At 38.2% G+C, this 15,763-nt stretch overlaps 1 long non-coding RNA gene across 1 annotated transcript in view; it reads left to right on the forward strand.

The window, feature by feature from the left end:
* Positions 1 to 536: 536 nt before the first annotated feature.
* Positions 537 to 15,763, forward strand: part of LOC123379199 — a 190,015-nt gene continuing 174,788 nt past the window's right edge. Inside the window, exon 1 of the long non-coding RNA XR_006583399.1 lies at positions 537 to 2,455. This is a non-coding gene — a long non-coding RNA (uncharacterized LOC123379199). The remainder of the gene's footprint in view (positions 2,456 to 15,763) is intronic.

The raw sequence follows: 15,763 nt of genomic DNA on the forward strand, positions 1-15,763 counted from the left end.
CCAACACACAGGCTTCATTGAGTTTTTTTTTTTTTAATTCTTGTTTATTTTTGAGAGACAGACAGAGTATGAGTAGGGGAGGAGCAGAGAGAGAGGGGGACACAGAATCAGAAGCAGGCTCCAGCCTCTGAGCTGTCAGCACAGAGCCCGACATGGAGCCCGAACCCATGAACCATGAAATCATGACCTGAGCTGAAGTCAGACACTTAACCGACTGAGCCACCCAGGCACCCCCTCAATGAGTTTTAAATGTTAAATCCAGCTTGATTTCTTGGGATAAATTTCACTTAGTAATGGTGTATAATCTTTTTAATATCATGCTGAATTTAGTTTGCTAGCATGTTGTTATGGATTTTTGTATCTATATTCATAAGAGATATTGGTCTGTAGTTTTCTTGTGATGTCTTTGTCTGGTTTTAGTATTAAGGTAATACTGGCTTCTTTGAATGAGTTGGTAAGTGTTTCTTCCTCTTCAGGGTTTTTGAAAAGTTTGTGAATGGTTGTTATTAATTCTTCTTTAAAGGTTTGGTAGACTTTACCAATAAAGCCATCTGGGACTAGACATTTTTTGTAGGTAGTTTTTTGAGCTCTAATTCAATCTTTTTACCTGTTATTAATCTCTCAGATTTCTGTCTCACCCTGAGTCAGTTTTGGTAGTTTGTGTCTTCCTAGGAATTTATTTGTCAAATCTAAGTGTTCTAATTTTTTGACATACCTTTTGTTCATAGGGACTAGACATTGGTTCACATGTCATAGACTATTAACATTCTTACTGAGTATTAGTGGATTTTCTTGAATATATGTTTCTTCATTTTTCTCTTAAGAAAATTGCAGAGGATTAAATTTCTTAGAAAATAATTTTCACCAGTTACACTTGTTTTGCTGGGGAGTAGGTTTGTAGGCCTCTGTAGGCCACCATTCTAGAAGTGAAATTTATCCCTAGTGCTTGCCACTGAGCTTGCCAAAAAGCAGGTATCTGACAAATATTTACTGAATGGATTTTCAGTAGATGTTTTTCCTTGGTGTATTTTCAAGAAAGAGATAACAAAGATTTCATCTGTGGGATCACTTTGCCATTTTCTCCTCCTTGTAGGGTACTCTGGGCTAAGAGCACAGGGGAAATGCAACTGCTCTCTACTATATTACCCACTAGGGTTGGACCAGTTTCCTTATCTAGTTTTTTACTATGATGAACCTGGCAAACCATATGCGTGTTGTGACCCTTCCTGTTACAAAGCAGACTGGGAGATATCTTTGTTCTCTTCCTTCTAGGTTCATATCCAAAGTTTGGACTTTCCTTCCAGTCTTTGGTTTTAACACTCTTGTGGAAAGAAGCACAATGGCCAAATGAATCCAAGGAAACAGCTTTCCTCCCCATAGACTGCAGTAGATAGGTCACATTACTGAGTCCTTCCCAGTGAACTTCCTAGTTGGGATTTAAGGTATCAGTCACATTCTTTTCTTTATGGGCTTAGAACTAGTGAAAACAATAGACACAGAGCCTGAAATATCAACTGGATTTATAACTACAATTGGCCCAGATGCCCTGGCTGCACAGTCAACCAATTAAATCAGAATCTCTGGGTGGGGCTCAGTTGTTCTAGGTGTTTAAGCTCTGCTGCTGATTCCCATATTAAGCCAATGCTAAAAAAGTGGGAGGTTCCAAGAACCAAGGGCATCAGTACCACCTGAGACCTTGTTAATGTGTAGAATCACCACTTGCAGCTTCTCGGTATTCCCAGGTCATTCATTTTCATGTTAACATTTCGGAAGCACCCCAGAACACTACTTCTTAAACTTTAGCTCTTAAAAGATCCCCTAGAGAGCTTTCGAAAACAGCAGTTCCTGGGCCCCAACTCCAGGGTTTCAGGTTCAGTCTGCCTGGAATGAAGCCGGGCAATTTGCATTTCTAACAGATTCACGGGTGTTGCCACTGCTGCTGGTACATCGACCACACGTTGTAAATTGGTTTCGTAGGCCCAAGTGTTCTTACTACTGAAGAACGTGAGGGGGAGGAGTGTTTGCACCTTCTATAGTTCAAAGGTGAAGAGGCAGTCCAGGCCGTGGGTGTCTAGGGATTCTTTTCCTCAGGACGCAGCTTGATAAGATCCTCTTATTTTGAGGAGAAGAGGGAAGGGAGTGGAAAGAAGGTTTGAGGTGCTATCTGGGATACTTACGAAAGAGAAAATGCATATTTTCCTGTGACAAGATAGGAACCTCCAGAAGAGACCAAGTGGTTCTCTTCTCTCTGCTCTAGTCTTCCAGAGATGAGATCTCTCCAGAGACAGAGGAGGCCCAGTCCTATTTTTTATACCACACATATGGGATAAAATTTAAGGTGGAGAAAAAGACTCAAAGTGCCCAGAGAGAGGCAAGTCAGAAGAAATGGATTCAAGAGTGGTTCTTCAAGTGCCCATGCTTTCTCTGGCATCTGGTCTTCACGGCTGCTGAACCCGTGAGTAATGGCAGCATAACTGCTTATAGCCTGAGAATTTCCTAATATCAGATCTCCCTCTCCTCACAAGTGGCGTGAAGTGTGTGTGTATGTTTTGTGTAAGAGAGAACTACCGGGAGAAGCTTTGTCTTCCACAAACGTTAACGTGTAAAGTTAACATTGATGAACGGAGGCTCTAATAGGAAGATTGCTACTGCTAATATTGAGTATAATGTACAAGACCTTTAACTGGTATAGCCATCTGATAGTTCTTGCTAGTTTAAAGGCAGACAAACAATTAAGATGTCTTCTCTCAGTTTGAGAGTTTTCCACTCCTCCCCCCATATGTCATGAGGCTCATTATGTTTTGCCATTAACGTTAATGGGCTTAATGTACACTGGGGCAGAATAAACCCCAGACTTCGCATGCTGAAAGTGGTTTTGAAATCAATGTTTAGAAATCATAAAACACCTACTTGTCATAGGGCATTTGACAAATTTTCTTAAATTCCCTAAAGATATTCACTTAGGTGCTTTATTACTTCAAGCCAATGATCCTGAGGTCTCATAGGCACAGGGAAAGAAAAGAGCTGATATACATGCTTTTTTTTTTTTTAAATGTAAGTGGTTTGTTTTTCCATTTGAGGTCCAAGTTTAAAACAGGTGTTGTTGTAGTACAAGCTCACCTGTTTTCTATCAACTTTTACTTGTGGGTTTTAATTAGAAATGTGACTAAAAGTGAGAGACTGAAAAAAAATTACCAGGTGTTCCCCCCCCCCCCCCCCTTCGTTCCTGGAACTAACCAAGGCGGGTCCGGTTGTGATTTGACCTAAAATCGGGAACCAATTAAGTTCTGCTGAGTGTTCAAGTTTAAATGTGAACCAATAACAGCTCTGTAACCATGGAGAACCCCTAACTTCCCCATAACTTGTTTGTGCATGTCTATAAAAGTGCTGTAAAAACCTTGCTCCGGGCCTCTTAGCGTCACCGGCAAGGAGTGCGCGGAGGTCCGGTTCGAACCTGCAATAAATGACCCTTGCCGCTTGGCTTTGACTCTGGGCTCTGGTGGTTTGTTTTCGGGGGGTCTCTCGAATCAGGGCATGTCAAAAGCTGACTGAAATAAATATATTAGCTGTAGCACAGGAAACTCCATAGGACTTTAACCTAAGAAACTGGCAGAACCTTAATGTAGCTAATAAGAAAAATGGCAAATGGAGAAGCTTGGTGTGACAAATAAAAGCGTTAAAAAACTGTCAGATAATATACATAAAAGAAGGAGGCAAAGGGCTAAAAGTAGGCAGGGGGAGGGTGTGACCAACATTTATTGATAACTTGTGTGAGCAGACTGGGACTGTGGAAAATTAACAAGGGAAGTCGAAGAGGTACAAATGGAAATTGAAAGGGATTGAGGTGGGGGATATAGAATGTAGTAGAGAATGGAACAGGATACTGAGATATGTATATAAAATTCATAACAGAAATTAGGCCAAGTCTCAGTATAATATGGTGTTACTGCCTTATCTACAAGAATAAACAAGCTACATGGTGGTATGTAATGTAATAGTTCTCCTTATTAGAATACACAAACATATGTACAATGTGGTGAAAAACTTGAAAGCTGAGTTGGTGGGCATATTTGTCTTTAAATATTTTAAAAGCTGCCATAGGGAAGAAGAATTGGGTTTATTCGCCACAGAGCTAGTGTCAAAGGGAGTGAATATAGAGGTAATTTCCTTCAGAATAAAAAACAAACAAAAAAAACCCCTTCTAACCAATTAAAGCAGGTCTTTCAGGCAGGTCGACTGGGGCAGATTTCCAACTTTAGTATTTACCTGCCTTGCCATCACAGTCAATTTAATGCATTTGGGAGTTTTTGGTTTTAGAAATGAAATCATAATTACCTTACAGGACTAATGTGTGATTCGAATGAAACAGCATATGTAAAGTGTCTGGTACAGAGTTTGAAAATAATTCGATTTCTCATGAATATCTCAAATGAAGTACTCTTAAAATATGTCTCATTTGAATACATTGCTTTTTCAAATTCTTCTCCTGTTTTCCCTTAAATATCAGATGAATTGAATCCCCTGACCGGTAATAGCCTGAACTTCCCTAATGCAGCACTTTAAACAATAATTGGTTACTTAGAGTCATATGTTGATAGTTTGTAAGCCCCATGAAGAAAGCGACAAGGTTTGTCCTAGCAACTCTGGCATCCCTAGGATCTAGCACACCACTGGGCATTTAGTAGATTCTCAATAAATACTAGGGGGAATTGAGGAATGTTGAATTCCTGTCCATCCCAATCCAACTTCCTTTTTTCCCCATTCCTTTGTATGCCTTGACTAGTTTCCTAGTGTTGTAGCTCTAGGTGTGTGTGGTGTAACTACCTTCAGTTCAGTGCATCAGTAAGCACTTACCACATTTAAGTACATTTTTGGACTTATGCCTTCCTATTATCGCCATGCCATCATTCCAGCTTACATAGATCATTTGTATTTTACATCTAGAAGACTGAAATAGCCACCTGGCTTCTTACTTGCCTCCAGCATCAGTTCATTTATCAGCATACCTACTATTATGTCTATAGCTGCTAAAGCTTCCTCAAATGCAAATCTTGTCATGCATTTTGTAATGATAAAAATATCTGCTTCTCCCTGGTCTTCTGTGATGAACCCATCTCCTCACTGGATAATACTACCAAAACAAGTCATATATTAGAAGAAAATATTTTAGTTATAGCAAGAAGGAATAGACTGGATTAACTCAGTGAATCATGGAAGATACTTGGAAAAATGGGGTAAAAACCCTCTTAAACTGGTATTGTGAGTGCCACAAAAGTGAGGCAAGGTAAGCAAGAACAGCAGTAGGAATCTCCTTGAATGGAAAGGGTTTGACTGAGTGTGACTTTTGTTGATACTACTCCCGGGTGTTGAAGGGTCTCCATTTCTTGGTAATGATATTATGAGAAGTCACATGTAAATAAGTGGGGGCAGAGAACCATGTGGTTCAATACCTCTGAGTAAGTTCTGGGGAAGTGTTTGGAAGCTGTTGGATAAATTGTGACATCATGAGGACATAAACTGGTGACTGTAGTGAGCCTGTGAATCAACTGCAGGGGCACTACAGACAACTAGTCTTTCCTGCTGTTGTAATCTTACCATAAATGTACTGGATGAATATGCATTCATGTTGCCTCACATGTGCTAAAGGGTGTATTTCTGCAGCGGAGAAAATTCCTGTGTGTAACTGACTCCACTGTTGCCCTTTATATATTTGCTTATGCCTGTGTGCCTTCACATACTCCTCTGCAGGCCCCAAACTTTACCTCCCCTTTTCTAACAAATAAGCCTTATTTCCAGTGACTCAGAAAGCAGACACTTCCAGGGAATCCTTCCTGATTAGCTTCTCCTGACATTTCATGCTTTTCCCCCAGCAGTTTGTGCCATTTTGCCTCTTGCAAAGTGTGTTTGCTAATCTTTTTGGACTCTTGCTTTATGTGCTTCATGCCTTGTAATCTAGATGTCCCCTTCTCAAGCATGGGGGCTTTTCTTTTGATTCCCTCATGGCACGAAACACAGTGGTTGGATCACATTTGTGTCTTCTTGTAAATGTTGACTTGTTTGGGTTATATTATACTTGTTGGAAAAGCTACTTTCACCTTTCTGGGGTGTGTAGCTTCAGTGAGTATGCTATATCTGACACTTGGAAAATAAGTCCTGGAATAATAAACTGTTGTGCTGGAAGGAGTCCTGTATACTTCAAGCCAAGATGCTTGTTTTCCATTAGAGAAGAGTCAGAACAAGAGAGATGATGTGCTTGCTCAAGGTCATTCAGAATAGAAACTTGACCAGGGGATCCAGAAACTCAGTTGGGTCTCTTTGTTACAGAGTGCTCTTTCACTGATAAGGTTCAGGTGCAGCTACGTTGGCTGACAATTAACTTAGCTGGGTCATATCTGCGCATGTTCCATAGTCAGTGGTAGGTGATAAAAGAGGAGATAGAATTTGACCAGTATAGGCTGAAAAGAAGATGACGTAGCTATTTAAAAATGTTTAATTTCATAAAACCCAGTAGATCAAAGTAATTATAGAGCAATAAAAGGTGACCTGAAGGCTCAGATGGACCTGAGGAAGAGATAAGGCTAGACTCCTTAGAATAGCCACAGTTTTTCCTGTAAAGCATTTTCTGGTTTTGTCTAGTTTTTTCAAATCAGCTGGATTGCAAACAAAGCCATGTTAATATAGAAAAGATGCAGTTTACTCATGAGTACATTTTTCCTTACATGAGGAAAAACATTCATTTTTAAATAACACCAATGTTGCCCAACTAAAAATTTTAAATTGTATACTTAGGTGTGTCAATTATCCTTACAGCATATTGAGAACTAACTATTGAGAACTTCAATCAACATTTATATATTATTTAATAATTGAGCTTTTCCCCCACTTTAGAATACACACTGCAACACTATGAGGTGAAGAAAACGTGTTGAGAAATTTTGCTGCCAACACTATTATAAATTTTCTAGACATAAGAACTTCTTAAAAGACCTTCCAAATTCAGAGTGATTCCAGATGGAAGTAGGGTCACAGTATAAGTATTACATTTCATTTGTGGGCAGCCAGTCTGAGAAATGGTGGGAAGATTTTTCTTTATCAAGAGTTACTAATGCACAGAAAAAAAATCAATATTTTGGAGAAAATCATAAAACTTTTCAATTCTCTACTTTTATGGGCTTAAACTATTAAATACAACAAGAAATAACTTCAATTTTATACAATGGCTATTTAATGAAGGAAAATAAAGTAGTAGGGAGAAAGGAAAAAAATGTACTTGGAACAGGAGAGAAGAGCTGAAAAGCAACAGAAGTTAGAAATCCCAACTGAAGTGGAGAAACAGAGGCAGAAGTTTAGAGACACACGGAGATGGAGGTGAATCTTTAGGGAATAAAAATCCAGCCTGCATAGTTTTACTTCTTTTTTTTAAAACTTTTCTCCATAAAATGGATTCTAGAATAGATCTATATTTCAAATTCATGAGAAACTATATTTCAGCTTTCAGTTTTCCTAGAGTTGCTAGTAGTACTATCTGTGGGGAATGGACCCTCTTATAATGAAGAAAATCAGAATACGGCTTTTTTTTTTTTTAAATTCTTTTCAGGATCCTTCACCTTCTTAAGGATTCTTAAAATAATCTTATATAGTTCCGTTTTATTGGGGGAGTATGTGGAAAACAACGACATTGATGTTGATGTGACCACTGGGCATGTGTTGTAAGGGTCAGATGAATGAAGGCAGAGGTCCCAGCTAGTCTATGAACTTAGATCTTCCTTCCCAGGTTCAGTGCTGAACTCCAAGTCGGTGAGGGGGCGGCCTCTGTTTGACTTTGTGCCTTGAGGGAAGTCACTGTCTCAGTTTTGATGAATGTGAGTGTTCTACCTTTGCCTTTAATGAAGCTGTGGAAAACCGAGTGAATTAACAGAGGTAAATACTTAGAATTCTTAGGAAGGAAGACAAGCTAAAATAGGCTGTAGATAGTAATGTAGTAATAGTTTCCTTTTGTCCTGTGTAAATTCCTGTCTATTTCCTTTTTCCATCCTAAATGATCCAGGAAAATGTTTACTCTGCATAATCACTTTTACTTTGTCTCTCTATAATTTATAATATATATATACATTTTAAACTTGTATTCGTAAATGTATTAAAATATATATACTACATGTATGTGTTTATCACATTTTTGTTTTTATTTTGTTTTGTTTTTGAGAGAGCAAACTTTCTTTCGGCCTAGTCTTCTCTGGGATGATCTTATTCTTTGTTTGAAAGAACCGGCAGTGCATCAACAAGGAATCGGTGAAGAAATGATGCATTATTTTAAGCAGGCAGGGGATTTAATATGAGGAATTAGAGGTGAACAAAAAGTGGATGCTTGGTTCCAGGAATGACTCCCACCCAGAATGAAAGAGAACAGACTCCATGGGAGAGCTTGTAACTTCAAGACTCTAACTAGTATTGTGGTTTCAAAACACTCCTGTAGCTATAGTCAAGGGATCGGAGGCCGGAGTTGATAGATTCTGAGGTTGCTGTCATTGCTTCTAATCTCCTGTGATGGAGAAGGGATACTAAGGAACCAGCAAACAACAAACATTTCCAAGACTTTCCTTCCCAGGAGAAAGAGCTGAAGTGGAAGTCCAAGGACTCTTATCTCACTTCCACCTTCCAAAACTCTATGTCCTAATTTATACCGCATGAACTCTACTACGTAAACTTCCAGACAGAGAGGGAATGAAAGGGGGAACACTAATTCACATTATCACAGAGATGCCATTAGATGGCCTGATGAAGGAGTGCTGGTCACATCTTTATTTTACTCTCCATCCTCTCCAGTGATACTCTGATGTGTGGGTCCAGAAGGTTGCTTTGGAGTTGGTGAACTTCATTTTTGATTCCTTGAAATAAAGGGGCATAGCTCTTAGAAAAGAATGAAATAGGTACTCCATATTAGCCCTAATTTGTAACCCTTATTTTAGATCTCTTACCAAATAATACTGGCTTTCTAGCCCAAACACTGGTGAAGGAAGAAAAAAATGATTAGAGAATTACGTATTAATTACACTTACTCCTGTGAGTTTGAGTCATTATTTATTAGTGAATAAAGTTGTAAATTTTAGAGTAGACAAGTTTTCTGGTGGTGCAAGTTGAATAGAACTCACATGCTAACATGTAACTTCTCTCCTTTCACCGATACCCTAGGATAAACGTATCACCTGGAAAGACCATCTCATATGAATACAGTAAAACCTTAGTTTGCAAGCATAATTTGTTCCAGAAACATGCTTGTAATCGGAAGCACTTGTGTATCAAGGTGAATTTCCACAACCATTGGGTCAGTGGTGATCATGTGATGTTCGGCATCATGTACTAGTATTGCAAGACATTGCTCATTTATCAAATTAAAATTCATTAGAAATGTTTGCTTGAGGAACACTCGCAGAACTAGTTGCAATCCACTGTTTTACTGTACTTTGCAAATTAATGCAGATGAAATGTATTTTTTAAATGTTTCTAACAAAGCAACTTCATAGTTTACCTGAAAATGACTTTCTCTGATGGACTCCTGAAGGCTGGAAACCGTGCCTAGAAGAGTTGGTATTAACTTTGGATCAAGGGAGCCCTAATGTGCTCATGATAAAGAACAACAATGTCGAGGGAAGATAACATTGTCTGGGAGGGCCACTAATAACTGCCATTTAGAACTTTTTAACTTATTTTTGGTGGGTGATAGTGTTTCTGGTGACACTTTCAGTATAAGGATTTTTCCTTGGGGTGTAAAAAAAAATTGCATCTTGGGTTATACTAAATTGATAATTGTTAAAAGCATTTCTGTGTATTTTAATCCCTGTTCCTTTTTTTGGCTTCCCAGATAGGAATCTCTGAAAATTAATGATGGTTTACCTAATTCGTTAGACTGCTTTCTGAATAAGACCATTAAAATGAAGGAAATCCTGATATAAATATGAATCTTTAAGCCATATTGCCAGCTTTCCAGCAAATGCATTCTGTAGTTAATATTAAAACAGTTTATCCATGGCATCCTCTCCAGTTATGTTCTCCTTAATAATATACCTTAGCCACTCTTTGACCATCTCTCTGCATCTATACACTGTAATGGAGATAAATAGACAATCACTCTTGAACAGTCAATGATTCTTTTACTGAAGCATTTGCCCTGTGAGTGTGCCTCCAATGTCCCATTATTGGGTAGAATGGATGTTCTCACATAGCAGTTATCCAAGTTGTGATTTTGTTTCCTTATAATCATTTGCAATTGTGTTTGAAATAAGCCGTAATGTAATTTTCTCAATTTAATATGAGCTATTTTTAACAGTGCAAAAGCCTTGATTGCAATTTTTTTTTCATTTTATCCCCAAGTATGAGATGGGCATCCATGTTTAATCATATCTACAGATTACTCCAATGAATAAAAATGTGTTACATTATCTTTAAATGAATGAATGTCAATATGTTCCAAGGTAACCAAAGTAATTGCATGTTGATAACAGTCATTGTAAGTCATGGTCTCTAGGAGAAAATGCACTTGAATTTTTTAATAAGGTGCAGTATTATAGTCTATTTTAAGATGAGAGTTTTCTGTTTCATATACAGACTATAATATTACTCTAATATAGCTGACAGACCCCACAAATAGATAAAATGCAAAATATAAAACTGAAAGTAACAAGATCTTGTAGTTCTTTGGAACTGGGATGGATGTTATGAGTACCTCAGAGCTAATATGAAGTTGCCATTATCTATGACAGACTCTTCAAACTAGCATCCACTTTCCAGCTGAAGCAGATAACAGGAGGTAAGCCATTATCCTGCATTTTTGTAACAAGATATTTTCAGATTGTGTATGGAGGCTTATTGTAGTGTGCAAATGAATCTGGAAAATGCTCTAGGGAAAACGATGTCTCTTTTACTAAAAACAATAAAAACATGGAATAGATGGGGGAAATGTCAGAATGCTCATTTTCTATCAGAATTTTTAATCAAATTGCTGAATTGTTATTTGGACCACCATGTCCCACAAGTCCAGCCACTCAAACTATCCATTGAAAACTATATATGATTAATGCTCCCTCTACTTGTGCTGTGCACAACTATTGGGCACCTATGGTAGTCCTGGATGTCATAATATCATCTCTAATATTTTTAAGGATGAGCAAGTGCTGAGAAGATACTTAGTTGAGATGGTTTAGCATGGGTTTCAGCTTTCATTAAGTCAATGAATGACTACCATTTTTTTCTTTGCCATAATCTTTTCAAACTCTAGCATCTTACTATAATTGAGTGTACTAATCTTTTTTTTTTGTTTATTTTTGAGACACACACACACACACACACACACACACACACACAGCATGAGCAGGGCACAGTTCAGAGACAGAATCTGAAGCAGACTAAAGGCTCTGAGCTGTCAGCACGGAACCCGATGCAGGGCTCGAACTCAGAAACCATGAGATCATGACCTGAGCCGAAGTTGGACACTTAACCGACTGAGCCACCCAGGAGTCCCTTGAGTGTACTGATCTTAAATATGAGACCTAAATGTTTACCTCAGGCTCGCTATTAGCCAGGTGATAGTAGACAGATTATTACCCCTCTGGACCTTACTAATTTCCTCTGTAAAATAGGAGATCTGTACTCCATTAGGGGTTTACAAACCTTCTATTCTTACCAGTGGAACTCCTAAGGCTTAGCTGGACTCAGTTGAAAAACAATTTGATTGCCTGATTCATTTTCTTTTGGGTAAGTTCTAATATTTGGAAGGAAACTTGAAACCTGTTTTTTCTTGGTAACTATGGAAAAGATTCAATTGTTGAAATGCCACAGTGGTTTTTTTTTCCCTTCATAATCAGATTATATTTGAAGTACTATCTCCTACCTATCTTGTGCTTACTTTCAGGATATATATTTAGATGCCATATCCTAAGAATTTTGAAGAACTCCAGTTACTCTTTCAAAGAGACTGTGGAGTCAGATTTATTTTAAACTGAGTTTTGGCTATTGCTAGATGTGAATCCTGAGTGAGGTTCATCAACTCTCAATTTTCTGTATTTTTAAATATTGATAACATTATTCATCTCCTAGCACTTTTGGAAGGATTAAAATAATACATGCAAAATGCTAGCAGAATTCTTGGCACAAAGAAAACCATAGTTATATGGTCCTCCTATGTAAAAATTCTGTAGAGAGTATTTTCCCACTCAGATAAAGGATCATGAAAGAAAGGAACTCATTTTGTATTTTTTTGAGCAAGAGCCACAGCTGCTTAGGAAGCCTGCATCAGCTTTGTTTCCTTAGGTTGGAGTTTTCCAGAAATAGCACTTCCTTGGGCCAGCATCTTAGTAGAGTAGCCATGTAGGAAGAAGGAGGCTTCAAGGGATGAAGTGAAGGGAAATGAAAACATTGAATGCTTTTTATTTTATTAATGATTGTGTATTTTGAGAGGGGGAAGGAGGAGGAGGGAGGGGGAGATGGGGAGAAAACAAAAATCTGAAGCAGGCTCCAGGCTCTGAACTGTCAGCACAGAGCCCCATGTGGGGCTTGAACTCATGGACCATGAGATCATGACCTGAGCTGAAGTTGGACCTTTAACCGACTGAGCCACACAGGTGCCCCTGGGGGAATCTTATCTTAACCTCTGGGCCATATCTTTACCAAATGGAAAATTCTTTTTTTTTTTATAAGTTTATTCTGAGAGAGAGAAAGCACAAGTGGGGGACGGTCAGTGATAGAGGATTGCACTGCCAGTGCAGAGCCCAATCAATATGGGCTTAAGTTGGACACTCAACTGACAGAGCCACCCAGACACCCCTTAAACATTTAAACTTAGTCTGTTCTAATTCCTTTCTCTTTCCATTAAATAGCGCGCTGGGAGGTGCGTAAGAGAGAAAGAAAGAATCTTAAGCAGGCTCCATGCTCAGTATGGAGTCCAATGCAGGGCTCTATCCCACGAACCTGGGACAATGACATGAGCTGAAATCAAGAGTCCATTGCTGAACCAACTGAGCCACCCAGACGCCCCCCTCTGACTTTCTATATTAAAATGTTTTAAAGCTTTAAGATTTGTGTTGAAATTTACTTGGAGAATTCAATGGAAGGTTATCTTATTACCACATTCTATAATTAAATTTATTCCTGTAATAATTGTTTGAAAGCAGTGTTACTTAAAGTTCAAGTTGATTTTTAACGTCTTAGCCGTTGTAGTGCTGGGTGTGATATATAGTGCTGGTGATAGGAGTGTTGATAGCATCATTGACTTTTTCTGTGTGCGTGTGTGTGGTGTTCTTATACTTAGACTGGTGGGAAAGAGTGGGTGCCCTGCACAGATTTTTCAGCGTATGTATGTAAAGTTTGCCTGTGTGGAGAAGGGCTAAATTACCCTATATAAAGATGTCAGTGGATTTGATGGGTCAAAATCTTTTTTGTAACAGAGCAAACAAAGTAATTCTGATGTCAGGGTAGCCAAAAACTTTGAGGAAAAAGCCTGTCTAAGTAAATATCAATTTAAGATTTCTCAGATGTTTCCCAAAAGTAAAATTCCTTTGCCCCAAACTTTCAGTAGTCTGCAATTTAGGAAAGTCCACTTTGAGTAACTTCTTGGTGTATGCGCGGAGATGGGTATAAAGAAAATAAACTACGGTATGTATCTGAGTCAATGAAGAACAGAAAGAAAAATATATCTGTGGATGGTGGTATGAGTGAGATTCAAAGTTCAGTGAAATGACTGGCTACCTATGGGGGCAGTGGTTCTCAGTTATGGCTGAATTGGGAAGCTTAAACAGTTACTGATGACTTTATCCAACCTTGAAATGTTATGATGATTTCATCCTACCCGCAGATAAGTGATGTATTTAGCGTTGCTGTAAAAATTTTCGTAAAGCTTCCTAAATTATTCTCATTTGCAACAAATTTGAGCATCACTGCTCCTGTCTATAGTAAAGATCTCCATCCTGGCTACTCATTAGAATCACCTGGGAGTAGCATATGCCAATGACTGTACCATACTCCCAGATATACTTTGGGATGGAGGCAGTGTACCACATGCTTTGAGAGCTTCCCAGGTGATTCTCATGTACAACCAGAGTCAGATGGTATTCCAAGAACTTTGGAATGGTTCTGTCTGCTAATCTGTGGAAACAGTGCCCCAATGAATACAGGATGCTGAGGTTGGTATGATGGACAGAGATGGTCATGGGGCCCTTTATGGAAAGATAAAACCTTTACTTCACTCTGGTTAGAGGATTAGAACTCTGATATCTACAAACTAATGGATGCTTACCAAGCAACAAAGAAATAGTAGCTGAATACTGGTCCCTCTTCTAGATTCATGGGTACTCCGAGCCCAGGACTGCATTCAGAGTTGCAACTAATTGTATGGAAATGAGCCTTAGGAAGAAATTCCCATAGTTCAGTGATACTGGATTGCCAGGTTTGACAAATAAAAACACAAGATACTCGGTTAAATTAGAATGTCAGATAAATAGCCAATACTTACTAGTATGAGTATATCCATGCAACTGTGCATAACTCTAATAAATTTATCTGAATTTCAAATTTACTTCTGTGCCCCCTATTTTATTTTAGAGAATGAGTGGGGGAGAGGGGCAGAGGGAGGGAGAGAGAATCTTAAGTAGGCTCTACACTCAGAGCAGAGCCCGATGTGGGGCTGGAAATAAGTAGTCAGACACTGAACTGACTGAGCCACCCAGGTACCCTGTGCCCTCTATTTGATCAGGAAACCTTAGGGATAGACAGCTTTTAAGTTCTAAAGACTTCTGACTCAGAGCTTTTAGAAAGTACCTGCTATATGCAGGAAAACTTGGTAAATCCTGTTGAGCCTAATTGCCTAAGATTCCCCCCCCCCCAATCCGACTTTTAGGAGTTTAGGATATAATAATTCAATAAAAAGGGAGAGAACATTTGTAAATAAGCAGTAAGCTTTCCCAAGCGCTCTGACCTGCTATTTAACTCAAAATTGCATTTGTAAGCTGCATGGCCCCATGTCCCAGTGGAAACAAAAGAGAGCACCAAAAATACAAAAATGTGATGAAAATAATTTTGAGGTCATTTTTAAATTTGATTTCTCAAATCCATAGTTGTTGCTTCCCTTGAATACATATTTCTTAAAGTTGTAGAAAAAGTATTTGATATTCTTTAAAAGGTAAAACAATTAGAATATTCACTCGCAGATTAATTCAGTGATGTTGAGTTAGGTTTATTGCTTTTTATTTCTTTCTTAGGACCTTTCATCTGAACTATGTAGAAATTCATAGCTTGAATAAAGGCATATGATTAATAAGCATAATAGCCTTTGAATAAAGGAGATTAACATGTTAAGGATTGAGTTTTGGATAGAAAAAACCCAAAAACCTCCAAAACACTGCTAAATTAGTTCTGAACTCTAACAGGAATATAATTGCAAAATTTGGAGCTAAAATTTGATTTAAATGTTACACTCAATGTATTTCTTAGGGTAATATTGAAATGATTGTCTTTAGAAAGTAAAATGAATATAGATAAAAAGCAAGGATTAAGATATGTTAATATCCATTAATGATACTAAAGGCTCAATGACAATAAGGGATATAGTACTGATCCAGAGGAAATCACTTAACATTTCTGATATTTACACGCAGGTACCATTTTTAATTAGAACTGTTGAATGTAAGAAGGACAAAAACCCCTGGAATATATGTATAATGTATTTAGAAACCTAGGTAGGAAAAATTGAAGGTCTTAGGGACACAGGTGGTGGTTT

Source organism: Felis catus, chromosome C1, assembly GCF_018350175.1.
Source record: "Felis catus isolate Fca126 chromosome C1, F.catus_Fca126_mat1.0, whole genome shotgun sequence".
In the NCBI taxonomy this organism is placed as follows: Eukaryota; Metazoa; Chordata; class Mammalia; order Carnivora; family Felidae; genus Felis; species Felis catus.